Genomic DNA, 19,493 nt, shown 5'->3' on the forward strand with positions numbered 1-19,493 from the left:
TACCCTTTAATTTATAAGGAATGATTGAAAATGCATGATTGTTCTGAAGCTGACCGTATGGGAAATATATGAGAGTAATACTCGAATGTCTTCAGTATTATCTTTCCATCTGCAGCTATTTAAGAACAATACACATATTCATATGTTTCAAGGAGTGGTAGAGCCTTTAAAAACACTGCTCCTTTTCATAAGAAATACCATTTTTTTTCAGAGTTGAAAAAACTCCCCCACCCAAAGTAGTATACTTTCTTATCATAATTCAATACATGACACCATTAATATTTTAAAAGTTGCCAAGGTAATAAATCTTTGATTATTGTACATGAAAGCCTATTATAGTATTAGCATGGCTAATACATAATGGAAGAGATAATATATATCTAATCAAAGTCAAATCAAAATTAATATTATAATACTCTTCTGAGACTCATCTGTTATGTATGTTACTATTAAGTAATAGATAATAAAATGAGTGTAGGAACAATTTACATGTAGGAAAGATCCTTGAAACATTGTGCATTGTTAAATCAGATAGATTTTATTCTTATTTTGTCTCATAATATTGGAAATATATTTAAAGACACAAAGTATTCAAGGTACAAATATTCTGATGAAAGCAGAAAGCGTAAATAAAAATTCTATGCAAAATGCCATCTTCTATAGCCAGATGTTGTTATAAATGTAGAACTTTTCAAATTATAATATGAGATATATTAACAAAAAAGAATAAGAAAAAACTTGAAATTGCTAGCTTTTTGAAACTAAAGCACTCAATATTTTACTGTGTATTCTCTGAGGTAATTATCTCATGATGTATTTAAGAAGAAGATGATAACACATGGGATTTTGCAGAGATAGGTAGATTTATAGATTTGAAGAACTATAATACTATTTACAGTTGTATTTATTGTACATTTAACATGTATCTGTCTCAGTTCTATGTATTTTACAATGTATTAAGCCATTTAATTCTCACCACAACTTTACAAGATAGAACATAATTTTACTCCCCATTTTACAGTTGAGCGAAGATCACAAAGCTATTGCCAGCAATAGAGCTAGCATTCATTCAAATACACACAGTCTGAACCCTGAGTCTCTACTCTTAACTACAAAGCTACAATGAATAGGGTTAATGGATTTATTGTCAATCTTATAAGGAGATTGTGGGGGCTAGAATATTTTGTCTGCTTCTTGATATAGTTGGAAGATTGACCCATTAAATTTGCTGATGACATATTGTTGACTAAACTAATATAATAAAAACATTCTTCAGTTGAACTTAACATTGACTGTAATAGACACACATTAAGTTCTAATTATGAAAGAATATGTAAGTCCATTTTAAAAGATAATATAGTAGACCCCAACCTCTGTCCCCCAACAAAGATTGACAATTGGACAGCTATTTATAAAGTAAAAAAGCTCTGGAAGAGCTCTGGAGCCCATTTAAAAAACTTTAGTAACACAGTAGAACAAAAAAAATTTGACAATAACTGTACACAAAAAAAGAAAGACAGATTTATTTCATCTGCATTATCCCATCCCCTAAGCCAGCATTGCTCAGTGCCAAGAGGGAATTCGCCAGTTAGAGTTATGCTTACTAGGAAATGAAGAGTGGGGTGAGCAAACATCTTCCCCACCCTTTGGGGGCATTGCATAGAGGTCCCACTTCAATTTCACTTCACCCAGACCAGAAAGCTGAAACATACAGAGACACAGCTTAGAACAAAGAAGAAAATTAGGACTATCAATAACGGCCATGCAGCAGGAGCAATCACAATTCACAGTGACCTGTTTTACAGACAAACCCATCAGCTATGGTAGCATATGCTGACAGCCAGGGCCCCTGCAACTACCTGTATGCCTGCAGTTGGCCTCCTCAGCCATTGCCACCTATGGTGCCCACACACCATTGTATATGTGTCTACAACAGGGTCATGCCACTACACAGACACCTGTAGCTAAAGCCCTCTGCTGAGTGTGTGCACACAACCAGCTCTGGCTACCACTGCTGCCTGACCCAGTCCCTAGCCATTTGACCTGGACATACTGCTGTGGACTCCCAACAGCCCTCATAGCCACTGTGGACCCCTGCAGTGCTCATGTCAAAGCTGTAGTCCCAGTGGCCTGAGCTAAAGAGCCAACAAGACCCCCAAGAGTTAATGCTGCCATACACCTCTGCACTTGTCTTCCTGCATCATTAGGTCCAAAGCGATTTAAAAATATGGAATTGAAGAATACGATAACTACCCTTAAGAATTCAATAGAGAGCTTGAATAGCAGCAAGAGAGGAAGAAAGGAACCACAAAAAAAGGGAGAAAAACCAATAAGATGGCATTAATGAGGTCTTACCTATCAATTACTCTAATGAAATGGATTGAATTCTCTGATCAAAAGACATAGAGTGGCTAGATGGATAAAAACAAAACAAATGAAAACAAAACAAAAAACAAGATTCAATTATATGCTGCCTAGAAGAGACTCACTTCATCTTTAAGGACACATACACTTAAAGTTAAAAAAAAAAAAAAAAAAAAAAAAATGGAAAAAGATATTCCACACAAATGGAAACCAAAAGAGTGCAGGAATAGCTATATTTACATGAGACAAAATATACTTTAAATCAAAAATTGTAACTGGAGACCAAAAAAAGGTAAAAAAGAAAGGTAAACAATATAATAATTGTTACTAAATATGCACTCAGCACCTAAATATATTAAGCAAATAGTAACAGATATAAAGGGAGAAATAGACAACTATATAATAATGGTAGAAGACTTCAATACTCCATTTTAAACAATGGATATTTCATTTGAAAGAAATTCAATGAAGAAATGTTGGACTTGAGCCATACTTTATACCAAATAGTCTTAACGGACATATACAGAACATTTATTCCATCCAACTGCTGCAGAATACACATTCTTCTCAAGCACATATAGAATATTCTATAGATTAGATTATGTAATAGGTCACAAAACAAGTCTAAGAAAATTTGAGATTAAAGTGATACTAAGTTTCCAACCACAATGGTATGAAACTAGAAATCACTAATAAGAAAGCTGGAATATTTACAAATGTGTAGAAATTAAACAACACTGCCCTGAACAACCATTGCATCAAGGGAGAAACCAAATGGAAAATCAAAAAATATATTGAGACAAACAAATATGGAAGCAGAATATACTAAAACCTAGGGATGCTGCAAAAGCAGTTCTAAGAAAGAAGTTCATAGTGGTAAATACCTATATTAAGAAAAAAGAGAAACACTTCGAACAATATAATGCAACAGATTAAGGAACTAGAAAAAGAACAAAGTCCAAAGTTAGCAGAAGGAAGGAAACAATAAAGATCAGAGCAGAAATAAAAAGATACCAAATAAACCTTAGAAAAGATTGACGCCAAGGATAGATACATAAAACTAGAACTTGGTCAGTAAATAATGCACTATAATCTGTCTTCACTGATTAACCTTGTTTTAATTGTTGCCACAAAAGTTTGCCTGTCTTTCAAGTGTCATGCATCATAAACAGTAAGATTTTGCCCAAATTGTTTTCCAGGAACTTGGAGTCTGATGTGTCCAGTTCAAGCTCAAGCCAGTTAAGACGGTTGGGACCACCAGCCCTCCAACTGGGCATGGTGGGCATGCATGAGTGTCCAATCTGTGACCTTCTGACATCAGAGGGCCAAAAACTTCACCTTCAGAACAGCCTAATGCCACCATTTTCTGAACAAGAATCCAACAAAGACAGCTGTAGCCTAGTTGCACCAGCATAGAACAACACTTGCCTTACATTTTTCTTATCTTGTCACCTTTCTCCATGCTCCCCATGACTCAGCTTTATCCCATAAATATTCCAATCCCCTTACCTTTGGGAGGCAGATTTGACATCTTGTTTCCTGTCTCCTCACTCGGCTGCCTCATGAATAAACCTTTTCTCTGATGTAAATCTCAGTGTCACAGTGTTTGTCTTGCTGCACTTTGGGCAAAAAAAAAAAAAAAAAAAAATTTTTTTTTTTTTTTGTTTTGGTAACAATATCAACAAAACTAATAGCTAGTTTTTTGAAAAGATAAGTACAGTTGACAAAACTTTAGCCAGACTAATCAAGAAGAGAAAAAACTCAACTAGGTTAAATCAGAATTGAAAGAGAAGACTTTACTGTGATCCTACATAAATATAAAAAGACATAAAAAATTACTATGAAATTTATATGCAAACAAATTTGAAAAAATGGATAAATTCCTAAGAACACACAAACTAACAAGACTATACCATGAAGAAATAGAAAATCTGAACAGTCCTATTGTTTATAATGAGATTGAATCACCAACCAAAAACTACTTAATGTGGAAAAGCCCAGGATGAGGTGATTTCAATGGTAAATTCTACCAAACATTTAGTGAAGAATTAATAGCAATCCTTATCAAGCTCTTTCAACAGAATTGAAGAAGAGGGAATACTACCAAACCTGTTTTACAAGGCCAGCATTACCATGACTCAAAGCCAGCCAAAGACACTACAAGAAAACTACAGACCAATGTCCATGCTGAACATATACACAAAAATTATCAATCAATAAAATATCAACAAACCAAAGTCAATTTTAAATTAAAAGGATCATACACCATGGTAAAATAGGATTTATCCCTGGGATGCTAGAATGGTTCTAATATGTAAATCAATAAATATTATATAATACTTTAATAGAATGAAAGATAAAAATCATATAATTATCTCAATAGAAACAGAAAATTTTTTTGTCAAAATAGAGCAACTTTTCCTTTGTAAGAATATTCAACATTTGGTTATAGAAGGAATATACCTTAACATAAAAAAGACAAGATATGACAAGCTCACATATAGCATCATACTTAATGTTGAGTTATTGAAAGTTTTTTTTCCCTAAGATCAGAAACAAGAAAAGGGTGCCCACTCTCACTACTTCTATTCAACATAGCATTGGAAATTCTAGCCAGAGCAATCAGGCAAGTAAAAAAGTATCCAAATCAGAAAGGAAGAAGTAAAATGAAGAAGTAAAATTTGTATGCAGGTAATATAAACTTATGTGTAGAAAACCCTAAAGACCACAATCAAAATCTGTTAGTACTGCTCAATTAATCCAGTAAAGTTATAGGATACTGAATAAACATCGGAAATCACTTGTGTTTCTATACACTAACAACATAATATCTGGAAAATAAATCAATAAAACAATCATTCAAAATGGAATAAATAGCAATAAAATAGGATTAAAACTAAGCTAGGAGATGCAAGATCTGGACACTGAAAACTGTAAGATATTGATGAAAGTAATTGAAGAACACACAAACAAATGGAACGATATCTCACACTCATGAATAAGTAATATTGTTAAAATGCTCATATTACCCAAACAACCTATAAATCTAACGCAAATCCTATCAAAATACCAATGGTGTTTTTTACAGAAATAGAAAAAATACCAATACTAAAATTTCTATGGAACCACAAAAGATGTCAAATAGACAATGCAATCCTGAGAAAGAAGAACAAAGTTTGAGAAGGATGGGTGTTATCTCTTCTCTAAATGTTTGATAAAATTCACCTGTGAATCCATTTGGCCCTGGGCTTTTGTTTGTTGGGAGATTTTTCATCAGAGTTTCAATTTCATTACTTGTGATTGGTCTGTTCATATTTTATATGTCTTCTTGATTCAGTCTTGGAAGGTTATAACGTATGAAGAATCTGTCCATTTCATTCAGGTTGTCCATTTTATTGGCATATAGTTGCTTGTAGTCGTCTCTTATGGTGCTTTTTATTTCTGCAGTGTCTGTTGTAACTTCTCCTGTTTCATTTCTAATTTTATTGAATTGAGTCCTCTCCCTCTTTTTGTTGATGAGTCTTGCTAGAGGTTTATCGATTTTATTCATCTTCTCAAAGAACCAGCTTTTAGTTTTATTGATTTTTGCTATGGTTTTCTTTCTTTCTATTGCATTTATTTCTGCCCTGATCTTTATGATTTCTTTCTGTCTACTAACTTTGGATTTGTTTGCTCTTCTTTCCCTAGTTTCTTTAGGTGTAAGGTTAGATTGTTTATTTGGGATTTTTCTTGTTTCTTGAGGTAGGATTGTATTGCTATAAACTTCCCTCTTAGAACTGCCTTTGCTGCATCCCATAGGTTTTGGGTTATTGGGTTTTCATTGTCATTTGTCTCTAGGTAGTTTTTGATTTCCTCTTTGATTTCTTCAGTGATCTGTCAGTTATTTAGTAGCGTATTGTTTAGCCTCCATGTGTTTGTGTTTTTTACAGCTTTTTTCCTGTTATTGATTTCTAATCTCATAGTGTTGTGGTCAGAAAAGGTGCTTGATACGATTTCAATTTTCTTGAATTTACCAAGGCTTGATTTATGACCCAAAATGTGAACTATCCTGGAGAATGTCCCATGTGCACTTGACAAGAAAGTGTAATCTGCTGTTTTTGGATGTAATGTCCTATAGATATCTATTAAATCAAGCTGATTTATTGTGTCATTTAAAGCTGTGTTTCCTTATTAATTTTCTGTCTGGATGATCTGTCCACTGGTGTAAGTGGGGTGTTAAAGTCCCCCACTATGATTGTGTTACTGTCGATTTCCTCTTTCATAGTTGTTAGCATTTACCTTATCTATGGAGGTGCCCCTATTTTGGCTGCATATATATTTGTGACTGTTATCTCCTCTTCTTGGATTGCTCCCTTGATCTTTATGTAATGTCCTTTCTTGTCTCTTGTAACATTTTTTATTTTAAAGTCTATCTTATCTGATATGACTATTGCTACTCCAGCTTTCTTTTGATTTCCATTTACATGGAATATCTTTTTCCAACCCCTCACTTTTAGTCTGTATGTGTCCCTAGGTCTGAAGTGGGTTTCTTGTAGACAGCATATATATGGGTCTTGTTATTGTATCCATTCAGCCAGTGTGTGTCTTTTTATTGGTGCATTTAGCCCATTTACATTTAAGGTGATTATTGATATGTATGTACCTAGTAGCATTTTCTTAATTGTTTTGGGTTTGTTTTTGTAGGTCCTTTTCTTCTCTTATGTTTCCCACTTAGGGAAGATCCTTTAGCATTTGTTGTAAGGCTGGTTTTGTGGTGCTGAATTCTCTTAGCTGTTGCTTGTCTGTAAAGCTTTTGATTTCTCTGTCAAATAGGAATGATATCCTTGCTGGATAGAGTGTTCTTGGTGGTAGGTTCTTCCCTTTCATCACTTTAAATATATCATGCCACTCCCTTCTGGCTTGCAGAGTTTCTGCTGAGAAATCATCTGTTAACCTAATGGGAGTTCCCTTGTATTTTATTTGTCATTTTTCCCTTGTTGCTTTTAATAACATTTCTCTGTCTTTAATTTTTGTCAATTTGACTACTATATGTTTTGGTGTGTTTCTCCTTGGGTTTATCCTGCCTGGGACTCTCTGTGCTTCCTGGACTTGGGTAGCTATTTCGTTTCCCATGTTAGGGAAGTTTTCAACTATAATCTCTTACAATATTTTCTTGGGTCCTTTCTCTCTCTCTTCTCCTTCTGGGACCCCTATAATATGAATGTTGGTGCATTTAACATCATTCCAGGGGTCTCTTAGGCTGTCTTCAGTTCTTTTCATTCTTTTTTCTTCATTCTTTTCTGCATCAGTGGTTATCACCATTCTGTCAGTTAATCTGCTATTGGTTCCTTCCAGTATATTTTTCATTTCAGTTATTGTGTTGCATATCTCTGTTGGTTTGCTCTTTAATTCTTCTAGGTCTTTGGTAAACTTTTCTTGGAACTTTTCAGTGTTTGCATCCAATCTTTTTTCAAAGTCCTGGATCATCTTCCCCATCATTATTCTGAATTCTTTTCCGGAATAGTGCCTATCTCCTCTTCATTTACTTGTTTTTCTGGTGTTTTATCTTGTCCCTTCATCTGGTACAAAGTCTTTTGCCTTTTCATTTTCTCTGTCTTTCTGTGGCTGTGATTTTCAGTTCCACAAGATGAAATACTGCTGATACTGCTTGATTCTGCTGTCTGCCCTCTTGTGGAGGAAGCTGTCTAGGAGGCTTGTGGGTGCTTCCTGATGGGAGGGACTGATGGTGGGTTGGGCTGGGTGGGTGAAGCTCAGTAAACCTTTAATCTGATTTTGTGGGTGGAGCTCAGTGACACTTTAATCTGCTTGTCTGTCAATGGGTGGGGCTGTGTTCCCACCCTGGTGGTCCTTTGGTCTGAGGTGACCCAGCCCTGGAACTTACAGGCTCTTTGGTGGAGCTAATGGTGGACCCTGGAAGGGAACATGCCAATGAGCACTTCTCAGAACCCCTGCTGCCAGTGCCCCTGTCTCCTCAGTGAGCCACAGCTGCCCCCCACCTCTGCAGGCAACCCTCCAATACCAGCAGGTAGGTCTGGTTCCGTCTCCTATGGGGTCACTGCTCCTTCTCCCTGGGTCCTGGTGAGCACACTTTTTTGTGTGCCCTCCAAGAGTGGAGTCTCCATTTCCCACAGTCCTGTGGAGGTCCTGTGATCATATCCTGCTGGCTTTCAAAGTCTGATTCTCTGTGGATTCCTCCTCCTGTTGCTGGACCGCCAGGTTAGGAAGCCTGACATGGGGCTCAGAACCCTCAGGACTTCTGCAGTATAACTGTTCTCCAGCTTGTGAGTCACCCACCCAGCATTTATGGGATTTGATTTTAACACGATTGCACCCCTCCTACCATCTCATTGTGGCTTTTCCTTTGTCTCTGGATGTGGGGTGGGTTTTTTTGGTGATTTCCAATGTCTTTCTGTCAATGGTTGTTCAGCAGTTAGTTGTAATTCCAGTGCTCTTGCAAGAGGGAGTGAGTGCATGTCCTCCTACTCCGCCATCTTGATTCTTCTCCAAGATTGATTTTTAAAATAAATCACTAAGAATCCATAATATTTTCTTTTCAACTTTTAAGTCCTGCAACAAAATAAACTTAATAATTACCATAGAAATACGTTTAAAAATGCCTACCTGTTCAGATTTATTCTATACCACTACACTGCTGAGAAGAAAGGTTGTTAGAAAGGCCTGTCAATCAGATCAAACAGAGCTATGAAAATCTGACAAACTGCAGGAAACATTTAGAGCAATGTTAAGTGGGTTCAAGATGATGGCCCTCCTCACTGAAATCCTTAGAGAATAGAGTGTCTATACATTTGGGATGATCTAAGCAATGGAGTTAAAGAAGTGAGAAAGGCATCTGTAAAGAATGCAAAGCTATCTTTATTATGGCTTTACAAATTATAGCAGAAGTAATTTTAATTAAATTGAATTATATCATGTTGGTGTATTCACAATTTATTTTCCCTAGTACCCCAACCTTATTTGGTGACAATGAAAAGAGCAACACAATTCTAATGGACTTTAGGTGGATATAGATGTGCCCATAGCTTCCTCATACAATTGAAGAATAATAAAATTGTGTTCTTACTAAGTTTCTTTTCCTCTATTTGTCATGTAATATGGTGATATGGATTTCATTTTTATTGGGATATAATTGACAAACATTTATATACTTAAGATGTACAATGTGATGTTTTGATGTAAGTATACGTTGTGAAATGATTATCACAATCAAGCTATTTAACATACACATCATTTCACATGGTTACTATTCTTTTGTGTGTGACAACAATGCTTAAGTTCATTCTCTTAGAAAACTCTATTAACTTAGTCACAATGCTCTACATTGGATCTTTTTTATTTTAAGAACTTTTATTGAGATACAATTGACATACAGTAAACTGCATAAATTTCGAGTGTGCAATTTGACTTTTTTTTTTTCTTATTAGTAATGTATATATGGCAATCCCAATCTCCCAATTCATTCCCCACGCCCCCACTCCCCCGCTGCTTTCCCCACTTGGTGTCCATATGCTTGTTCTCTACATCTGTGTCTCTATTTCTGCCTTGCAAACTACTTTGGATCTTTATAATAATTTGTTTTCAGACTGCATAACTGAAACTTTGTTTTCCTTTGACCAAAACCTGGCATTTCTCCTAACACCCAGCCCCTGGCAAGCTATTCTACTCTCTGCTTCTTTAAGTTAGGATTTTTTAGATTCCACATATAAGTGAGATCATATAGTGTTTGTCTTTCTGAATTTTAGCATAATTAAATCTCACTTAGCATAATGTCCTTCAGATTCATTCATATTATTGAAAATGTTAGGATTTCCTCTTTTCTCACTCCCATCAGCGTGGTTGTGTTATCAGCTAAGGTCATTTGTTTTTGTCTTCTGTTTTGGTCCCCTCACCCACATAGTGTTAACTTCCAAGTGCTTTTATTTTAGATGGAATTTAATTCTTGGTTCTCAAAGGTTCTCCAGGCATACTATTATATCATTTTCTAATAGCTACAGTTTTACTTCTTTACCAAGTACGCCTCTTATAGGTTTATTTTATCTAACTGTATTGCTAATAGCTATGAGAAAAATCACTTACAGTTTTAAATACTTAATGGACAAATAAAACCAGAATAATACCCATATAAATAATTTGCTCTACTAGATTTTATAAAAAATGCCAACATTCAGTTTTACGTTAGAGCAAGTTTTTCTAACTTCAAAAAATATAAGAACTTTCATCTTCTTAGGTAAAATTATTCCTAAATGTTTTATATCATTTTATCTTCTTCCAGTTTTATTGAGATGAAATCTACATACAGAACTAAAGAATATGATATGAAGTGATTATCACAGTAAATTTAGTGAACATCCATCTTCTCATATGATACAAAATTAAGGAAATAGAATTGTTGTTTGTGTGTGATAACTCAGGATTTATTCTCATAAAAACTTTCAATATCATTGTTTTAGATACTAAATGCAAGTGGGATTAGGTTTTGGGTTTTTTTTTTTTTTTTTTTTTTTTTTTGATATTTTGTTGTTAGCATATAGAAATGCAGCTGATTTTCATATGGTGATTTTTTACCCTGAAACTTTACTCAATTTGCTTTTTAGTTCTAAATATTTCTTGGTGGAGTCTCTCTGCTTTTCAATAGCCAGGTCATGGAAGCAACCTAAATGCCCATCAACATATGAATGGATAAAGATGTGGTACATATATACAATGGAATATTACTCAGCCATAAAAAGGAAAAAAAATTGGGTCATTTGTAGAGATGTGGATGGACTTAGAGACTGTCATACACAGTAAAGTAAGTCAGAAAGAGAAAAATAAATATCACATATTAACACATATATATAGAATCTAGAAAATTGGTACAGATAAACCTATTTGCAAGGCAGAAATAGAGACACAGATGTAGAGAACAAATGTATGGACACCAAGGGGGGAAGGTAGGAGTTGAACTGGGAGATTGGAATTGACATATATACACTAATATGTATAAAATAACTAATGAGAACTGCTGTATAGCAGAGAACTCCACTTGGATGTACAGGAGAAACTAACACATTGTAAAACAACTATACCCCAATGTAAAAAGGAATTTAATATCATCTGCAAATGGAGACAATTTTACTTCTTTTCCAAAGTATATTCCTTTTGTTACTTTTTCTTGCCTAATTGCTTTGGCTATACCTTCCAGTACTATATTGAATTGGAGTGGTATGAGTGGGCATCTTAGTCTTATTCCTGATCTTAGAAAAAAATATCTTTTGACTGCTAAGTATCATGTTAGCATACATGGTCTTTATTATATTGAAGTACATTTCTTCTATACTTAATTTCTTGAGAGTCTTTATCATGAGAATATATTGTATTTTGTCAAATGGCTTTTCCACATAGTGGAATGATCATAGGCATTGAAAAATGTAAAACATTAATAAGAGTACTGAAAAAGACACAAATGAATGGAAAGATATCACATAATCATGCATTGGAACAATTAATATTGTCAAAATATCCATAATACCCTAATCTTTCTACAGTTTTAATGCAATCCCTATATAATTTCAATTTAATATTTGTAAAATTTCTCTCAGATATAAAATAACAATCTTAAAATCCATGCAGAACTACAAAAGTGACCTGAAAGACAGAATAATGGAAATCACCCAATAAGAACTGCAAAAAGAAAAAATAAATAAAAACTAACTTTTGGAAAGCAGTATTTTGACTGTAAGGAGTAAGTCTATAGACAAATAAGAAAAATGGGAAAGCTAAAATAAACAGGGTGGTATTGAATTTTAATTGGAAGTATCAGTCTGAATTCATGATTGTTAATATTAATATGGATGGATAAATATATAAACAAATACAAGTGTGTGTGCGCATGTGTGCGCATGTGGGTGTGTGGTTTAGAATATATCCATAAATTCCTAGCTATATCCTCTGAGACTGGCCTATAAGTAATGGCATCCAGTACCACAGAGTACAACTAGGACTCAGATCTTTATTTCTAAATACTATTTTTTTAGTAAAAGGAACCAGGAATTACTAATTCCAAGACTGAGATAACAGAAGTAGCAAAAAATCTTGTGTACTCTTGGTTGTCAAAAGTAAAGAAACATTCAAAAAGTGATTGGGGCAAGTTAAGAGGATATAGAACCCAACATGAAACGTCTCCCAATAACTAAGTCTGAGATAATTTGAGCAACAGAATAAATAATGATGTTGATAGATTATAATCCACACAATAAAATAAATATCCACAAGTCTATAATCCAATTGAATAAATTAATAAACAAATAAAGGGGCAGCTCTTCCTTAATGTGGTTACTATAGAGAGACATCTCATGTAAATGCAATGTGGAATCCTAGATTGGATCCTAGACCAGAGAAAAAATTCAGTAAGAAAATATGTGAGATTCAAATGCAGACTGTAGATTAGTTAATAACATTGAATTCATGTTAAATTCTTGGCACAGATAATTATACTATTTTAATGCTGGTGAAGAGTGTATGGAAAATTTGTGTAGAATTTTTGTCATTTTTCCTGCTCTTAGACTTTAGCAGCAAAAACCAAAATTCCTTTTAAAGAACATATATAAAATGTACAATTATATTTATTTTGATGATATAGTAAGAATATCAATAGACAAACCTGTACTATAGCTCAGATTCTGTCTCTAAATCACTGTATAAGTAACCGCAAAATGAGTACTGTGATGATTAATTCTATATGTACCCTTGATAGGGCTAGAAGATGCCCAGATAGTTGGAAAAAACATTATTCTAAATGTGTTTGTGAAGATGTTTCTGGAAGAAGTTAGCATTTGAATCAATAAACTGAGTAATGAAAATTACCCTCACAGATGTGAGTGGGCATCATCAAAATCTGTTGAGAGCCTGAACAGAAAAAAAAAGTCAGAGGAAGGGCAAATTTGTTCTCGGCTTGATGGGGACATCCATCTTTTCCTTGGACACTGGCAATTGTGGTTTTCAGATCTTCAGACTCAGACCAGGACTCACACCACTGGCCGCATTGATTCTCAGCCCTTTAGGTTTGGACTAGAATTACATCACTGGCTCTCCTGGGCCTTTAGGTTGTAGCTGGCAGTTCATGGCACTTCTCAACCTCTAAAGTCACATAAGCCAATCCTTCATTGGAAACCATTTTCTATATATTTATACATACACATATATGTATATATATTACTGGCTCTGATTCTCTGGAGAACTCTAATACAATTACCGAAGTGAAACAATGAGTAACACATTTATAAATAAAATTCAATATTTTCATGGTTCAAACTTTATATAATCTCTAATTCTACACAGTGAATTGTTATAAGTGATGCTACCATTGGGGGTCCTTATGGAATCTAGTAACCACAGTTGTTTTATATTTGAAATATTAATAAAATATTCTAGAAATTCATTTTGAAAATAATTGTAAGCTGGCCTAAGAAATTTTTATGATTTATATGTGATTATATCTTATTGAAATAGAAAGTACAGAGACTTCAGTTTGTGTAGATTGCCTTGAGACCAGTAGAGAATAAACAAAAAATGTTTTAATGAAGCAAAAATATTCTTCTTTCAAATCCAAGTATATGTTCAACACATATTAAATGTTAATTATAAATATAAATATGAATAATGGCTATTTCAATATTTGGGTAAAGTTAAATCTAAAAGAAGATAAATTTATATTTATTTGTCTATATACTTATACAAACATATATATATATACGTGTGTGCGCATATATGTCTTTCCAGACATTCCATTGACATTCTATCCAGCCTTATTATTAATTAGTCTGAATCTCTAGAACTAATCTAATTCATGCCTGTAGTCTATCTTGCAATAATACAGTAGGAATTGGATTGACTGATCTATTTTCTTTAATTTTAACTTCATGTGTTTCACTGAGGAAAACTATGCAGAATGTACCACTTCCAACATGTTTGAGCATTAATATCATCTATTAATTCATATTAGTGTGAAAATGCTAACTATATATTTGACAGAAAGGATTTGATATAATAGAGAAATAAACCATAAATCTGATATCTCTCACATATGCATATGTTTATAGTGTATAGAGAATCACCAATTAAACTACTACTATATAAACATATACATTTTAAACTGTAGTCTGAGGTCATAATCATAGCTACTATAAGTTTCTGATTTTAAAATTTCAAAGTATTTTTAGATGTTCCCCAAGATGGCTAGGATAAAAAACACTAATTCTCATTTGAAATGTTATTTTTATTAACAGAGTTTAATTTTTTTTTTTGCTTATCATTAGATTGAAGAAGAGGATATAGGGAAATGTATATACAATATTTGAGGGAAGATCCTTTGAGAAACTAAGTTAAAAGACATTTTTTAACAGAATTTTAAAATATCATTAGAAAAAAAAACTGTAATCAAACAAAAAGTAGAAGAAAAGATTGTCCTCAGAGTACATCACCAAATGCTCATTTGATAAAAAGACAGCATCTAAAAAGCTCAAGAAACATGATAAATTGCAAAACCACATCAGAGGAGGTAAAAACAAGTGGGTTGCAACAGTTAACTTTAGTAGCTAAAAAGACATTTCACATCCAACACCCTGGAGATAGAGTTTTGTAACTTCTTTAGTTGATAATATTGCTTTTATGATACCATGTTACCCACTTGTATTGAATCCATATATATAAAATTCTTAAATCTATCAATCAAATTTAAAAGTCTGGCCAAAAATCCCACAGGCTCAATGTTAAATTTCCCCACATTTGTCAAACCCGCTTATATTGAGTTTCCACCTACATCAACCTATTAGTTTCCCCAACAATGCTGTATTTTTATAGGGCTTTATACCACTTCCTGGTGCTGCAGAGAGGAGGCAGAACAACAGAGTAGACACTACCAATGTGCTCTCCTACAAATATTGAATTACTTTGTTTTATCAAACTCTGTCTGATCTCTGAAAATTAGATATATAGTAAGCTTGTTTCACTTTCTGTAGAGTTAGAACAAAGTTGACTCAAACTGTTAAGATACTAAAGCTTGATGAAACATTGAACTGCTTTTCTCTGTCTTACCCTAATTTTAACGATTATTATTTTAAAAACTTCCTAGAAATATTTCAGGATAATTTTCCCATTATCAAAAAAGACAGTGGGTAAATTTGTTTTCCTTTTAGATTGTAAAATGTGGTTTGTTTTTAATATATGGAGCATAAATTACAGAGAGTCTATCTTGGAGTTATGTTTGGCACTCGAGCCTGTAGAGTGGCTGTAAAAGACAGGATCTTGTAAAAGTGTGGATATTGATATCACAATATTTTTTTTGTTGTTCAACCATTCTAGGTTAGGCACACAAATTTACTTTTATTGCACTCAAAGAAGAAAAGTTCATGCTGTTTTTGCATTTTGCCTGATTTTAGGAAAACTTTTTAAAAAGTTTCCTATGTGATACCATGCAGCTTTCATATTCAAAAGAGACATTTGCAATTGGATTGGCTTTTTTATTACTTGAATTTTTGTTTAATTTCCATAAAAATTGCCATGAAAAATCTGTTTTAAGGATAAATATACTGAAGAATGATGCATTACGTAAAGCATTATCTATTTCTTTTAAGTAAATGTTAGGAAACGAACAATCAAGTTTATTCCAAATGGAGAGTGTCTGATTAAAGATGAAGAAAAAAACAATTTAATGGCAATAAAAGCTCCAGTTTATGGTCGACATTTTGCAAACTACATTTTATGAGGTGTTAATCATTGTTTTTTGGGAAGAAGTCTTCTGAATCGTTTCCATACTAAAATGGAAATTTGTAATTTGCATTAGAAAAATAAAAGTTTGAGAAGTATTTTATAATTATTGAAATTAATGGTTCCACTGAACATAATTCATTATTAATGTGCTGTAGAGGCTGAAGGTTTCTAGAGATTACTTAGCTCAACACCCTAAAACCTCATCAATAGAACTGCTAGGGGAGAAGTTTTGCTGAAGCTATATAAAGTGTAAAAGCCTATCTATATGTCATTGTATGTAAAGAAACTGACAAATCAGAACTTCTTGGTTTGAATCCTGCCTCTATCTTGTGGGCAAAAATCTTAATTTACCTAAAATTTTTAAATCTACATAATGGGGATTTAAATTACATACATCATACAATTGTACTGGAGAATAATGATGTAAGTAAATGATGCAGAATACTGTGTGGAAATTGGTAAAACATCAATAAACACACACACACACACATATATATATACATTCTCACTTACAATTTATGTATTTTATCTCTCAAGTTACTCATATGAATATTTACTATATGAGTATGTTTTACTTACCTAATTATTATCCCAAGTTCTGAGGTCATGAGGCGAAAAAAATCTGGTCATTATAAAAGCACTTTTATTAACATAATTCTTACATGACTGATTATTTAAAATTTGCTTTCTGTTTAAAATTATTTACTCCATCCATTATATTTAAGCCTCTGTAATTGTTGGATAGTGTCTCCAAAAACTTTAGTCATACATCACAAATTCTTTGTAAAAATAAACTGTAAATCTTGAAAAGGTTGTAGGATTCTTGTAGTGAATGAAAGCAATGTTGAAAGAATTATCCAAATTATAGTTGAAATCATTCACAAATGAAGATCTGACATTAATACTGGTTAACATATAAGGAGAATATTGGAACAAATATTATGACAATAGATGACCATCTAAAGATCAAGAAAGATAATTGATGAAATTGAAAAAGCTCTTTAGTATTCTTTAAATGACTTATTTATGATTATGCTAACATTATGCTCAAATCAAAGACAAAAGTGAAAGATGTCATATAGCACCAAATTTAGTTGGAATATATATACATGTATAAATACGTAATGTATATACATCCTCAAATTAGTATTTTATTCCTTCTTTATTCTAAGGCTTAGCACTGAAAACTTAAATTTGGTTAAATAAACTTACTGCCTTAATTTTTATTTTGTTTATCAAGATACATTCACAGTAAGACCTTTTATTTTTCATTATTTAGCAAGAAATTTTTGGTACCCATGATTGACTTTTCAAATTATCTGATACAAATTGCACTCTAGTAGTAAAGACTTTCAAAAATTTTGAACTCAGCCTAGAAAATGTTAACTCATAGTATGGCAAATTTCATGAATGGATAAATGTGATAGTTTTTGCATTCATTGTTTAAATGACTGCTTCTAAATTCACTGATTCATAATCATATAAAAAATATTTTTGAAATGCCCACGACTCTCTGTAATGGAACTAAGTGTAGTAATGGGAAAATAAGAATAAATAAAGTACAATGCTGCACTCGTGGCATTTTATAGCATGCAGGAGTGATTGACATATAAATTATACTTTGATTCAAGCTATCAGAAGAAACGTACAAATTACCATGTGAGCAATAAAGGAAGATAGCTTTTTTTATGAGCAAAGAAACAATATTCTCTTACATAATTTAAAGAGCCAACCCCACTCTTACCCCACGGTTAACTCTCTACACAATTTATTCCATTAATTTATTTATTCAACAAACAATTTGGGCAACTTTCATGTACAGGGGACACATATAAAAGCGTGTTACAATATTGTATGATAAGTTCAAGAACATAGACAACTAATTAACTCTGCTGGATACAGTAGAAAGAGGACTCAGAGAGGAGGCAGAGGTGACCTTTGAACAGTCTCTGAAAGAATAAGTAATTTCCATACTCTAGCAGAGGAAAAGAAAGTGTCCTGGGCAATGGGGAGTATCATGGGCAAAGACCTTGGATGTGAAAGGTCAAGTATTTAAGAACAGTTTTACCACACTATTTAAAAATGACCTTATTTTCAAGAAAGAGTTGCCTAAGCAAAATATATACCCTTCAGGTTCCTGTACAAGGTATACATCCCAAATTAGAGAAGATGTACTAGAGATTGACTATAAACATCATGACTTATTTGTCATGAAATATGCACTTAAAAATAGCATAGAATTGATGATTTTTTTTAAATTTTGTAACTGAGGTATAACTTACACAAAGCACATTAATATTGTGTTCAGCTTCATGATTTTTTCTTTTACCTGTATAATCACTCATGTAGCCACCAACTAGAGCATGTACGCAAATTTTTAGCATGCCTTTCCCTCTTACTCCCTCTCCCGTGCACTACCTACCTAACCAGTATAATCATTAGTCTGACTTCTATCATCATAAATTAGCTTTGGTTGTTTATGAAGCCCATTTGAATGCAATCACACAGCGTATATATTGTGCCTGGCTTCTTTCATCAAACTTAAGCTCTGAGATTCATCTTTGTTGTTGCATGTATTATCATTTAGGTTTTTTTTTTTTTCATTTAATTTGTGTTATATTTCATTTTGGGAATATACCACAATATATTTATTGTGTTTTATGCTGGTGCACATTTAGGTTGCTTCCAGTCTGAGGCTATTAGAAATAAAATTTCTGTGAATATCTTTATAATGGATGTTAGCATACGTTCCTGTTGAGCATATACCCCAAAATGAAACCCTGGGTGATGTTTAGCTCCAGTAGGTGTTAACATTATTTTTGAACTTAAAATTGTTTTTCTATTTTCACATTGTAGAGTATTATAGAAAAACTAATGCTAATAGTGCTCTCATTAGTTTGCTAAGGCTGCCATAACAAAATACCTGACTGGGGTGACTTAAACAGCATAAATGTATTTTCTCACAGTTCTGGAAGCTGGAATTCCAAGATCCAGGTGTTGGTAGGTTGGGTTTCTTCTCAGGTCTCTCTTCATGGTTTGCAGATGGCTGCCTTCTTGCTGCCTTCACCCTTCTTTATCTGCATGTAGGAGGTGTCTCTCTGTGTGTCCTAATCTCCTCTTATTATGAGGAGACCAGTAATATTGTACTGGGACCAACCCTAATGGCCTCATTGTAACCTAATTACCTCTTTAAAGGTTCTGTTTACAAATACAAACACATTCTAAGGTATTAGGGGTTAAGACTTCAACCTATGAGTTTGGTGGAGGAGACACAATTCAATTCATAACAGTAGCTTAGTCAGGCACTCTGATTGCCAGATATTTTTTTAACCTTTAAAAAATATCCTCTTGACTCCTGAAAG

General features: G+C 33.3%; 1 long non-coding RNA gene across 3 annotated transcripts in view; it reads right to left on the minus strand.

Annotated features, from left to right (window-relative positions):
- The window catches only part of LOC130853038 (uncharacterized), a 63,432-nt gene extending 44,214 nt beyond the window's left edge, over positions 1-19,218 (minus strand). For all 3 annotated transcript variants that reach the window (XR_009053645.1, XR_009053646.1, XR_009053647.1), the window contains exons 1-2: positions 19,096-19,218; positions 3,874-3,983 (exon numbers count right to left, since the gene is read on the minus strand). This is a non-coding gene — a long non-coding RNA (uncharacterized LOC130853038). The remainder of the gene's footprint in view (positions 1-3,873; positions 3,984-19,095) is intronic.
- Between the last annotated feature and the right edge of the window lie 275 nt (positions 19,219-19,493).

Source organism: Hippopotamus amphibius, chromosome 5 (genome assembly GCF_030028045.1).
Source record: "Hippopotamus amphibius kiboko isolate mHipAmp2 chromosome 5, mHipAmp2.hap2, whole genome shotgun sequence".
Lineage (NCBI taxonomy): Eukaryota > Metazoa > Chordata > Mammalia > Artiodactyla > Hippopotamidae > Hippopotamus > Hippopotamus amphibius.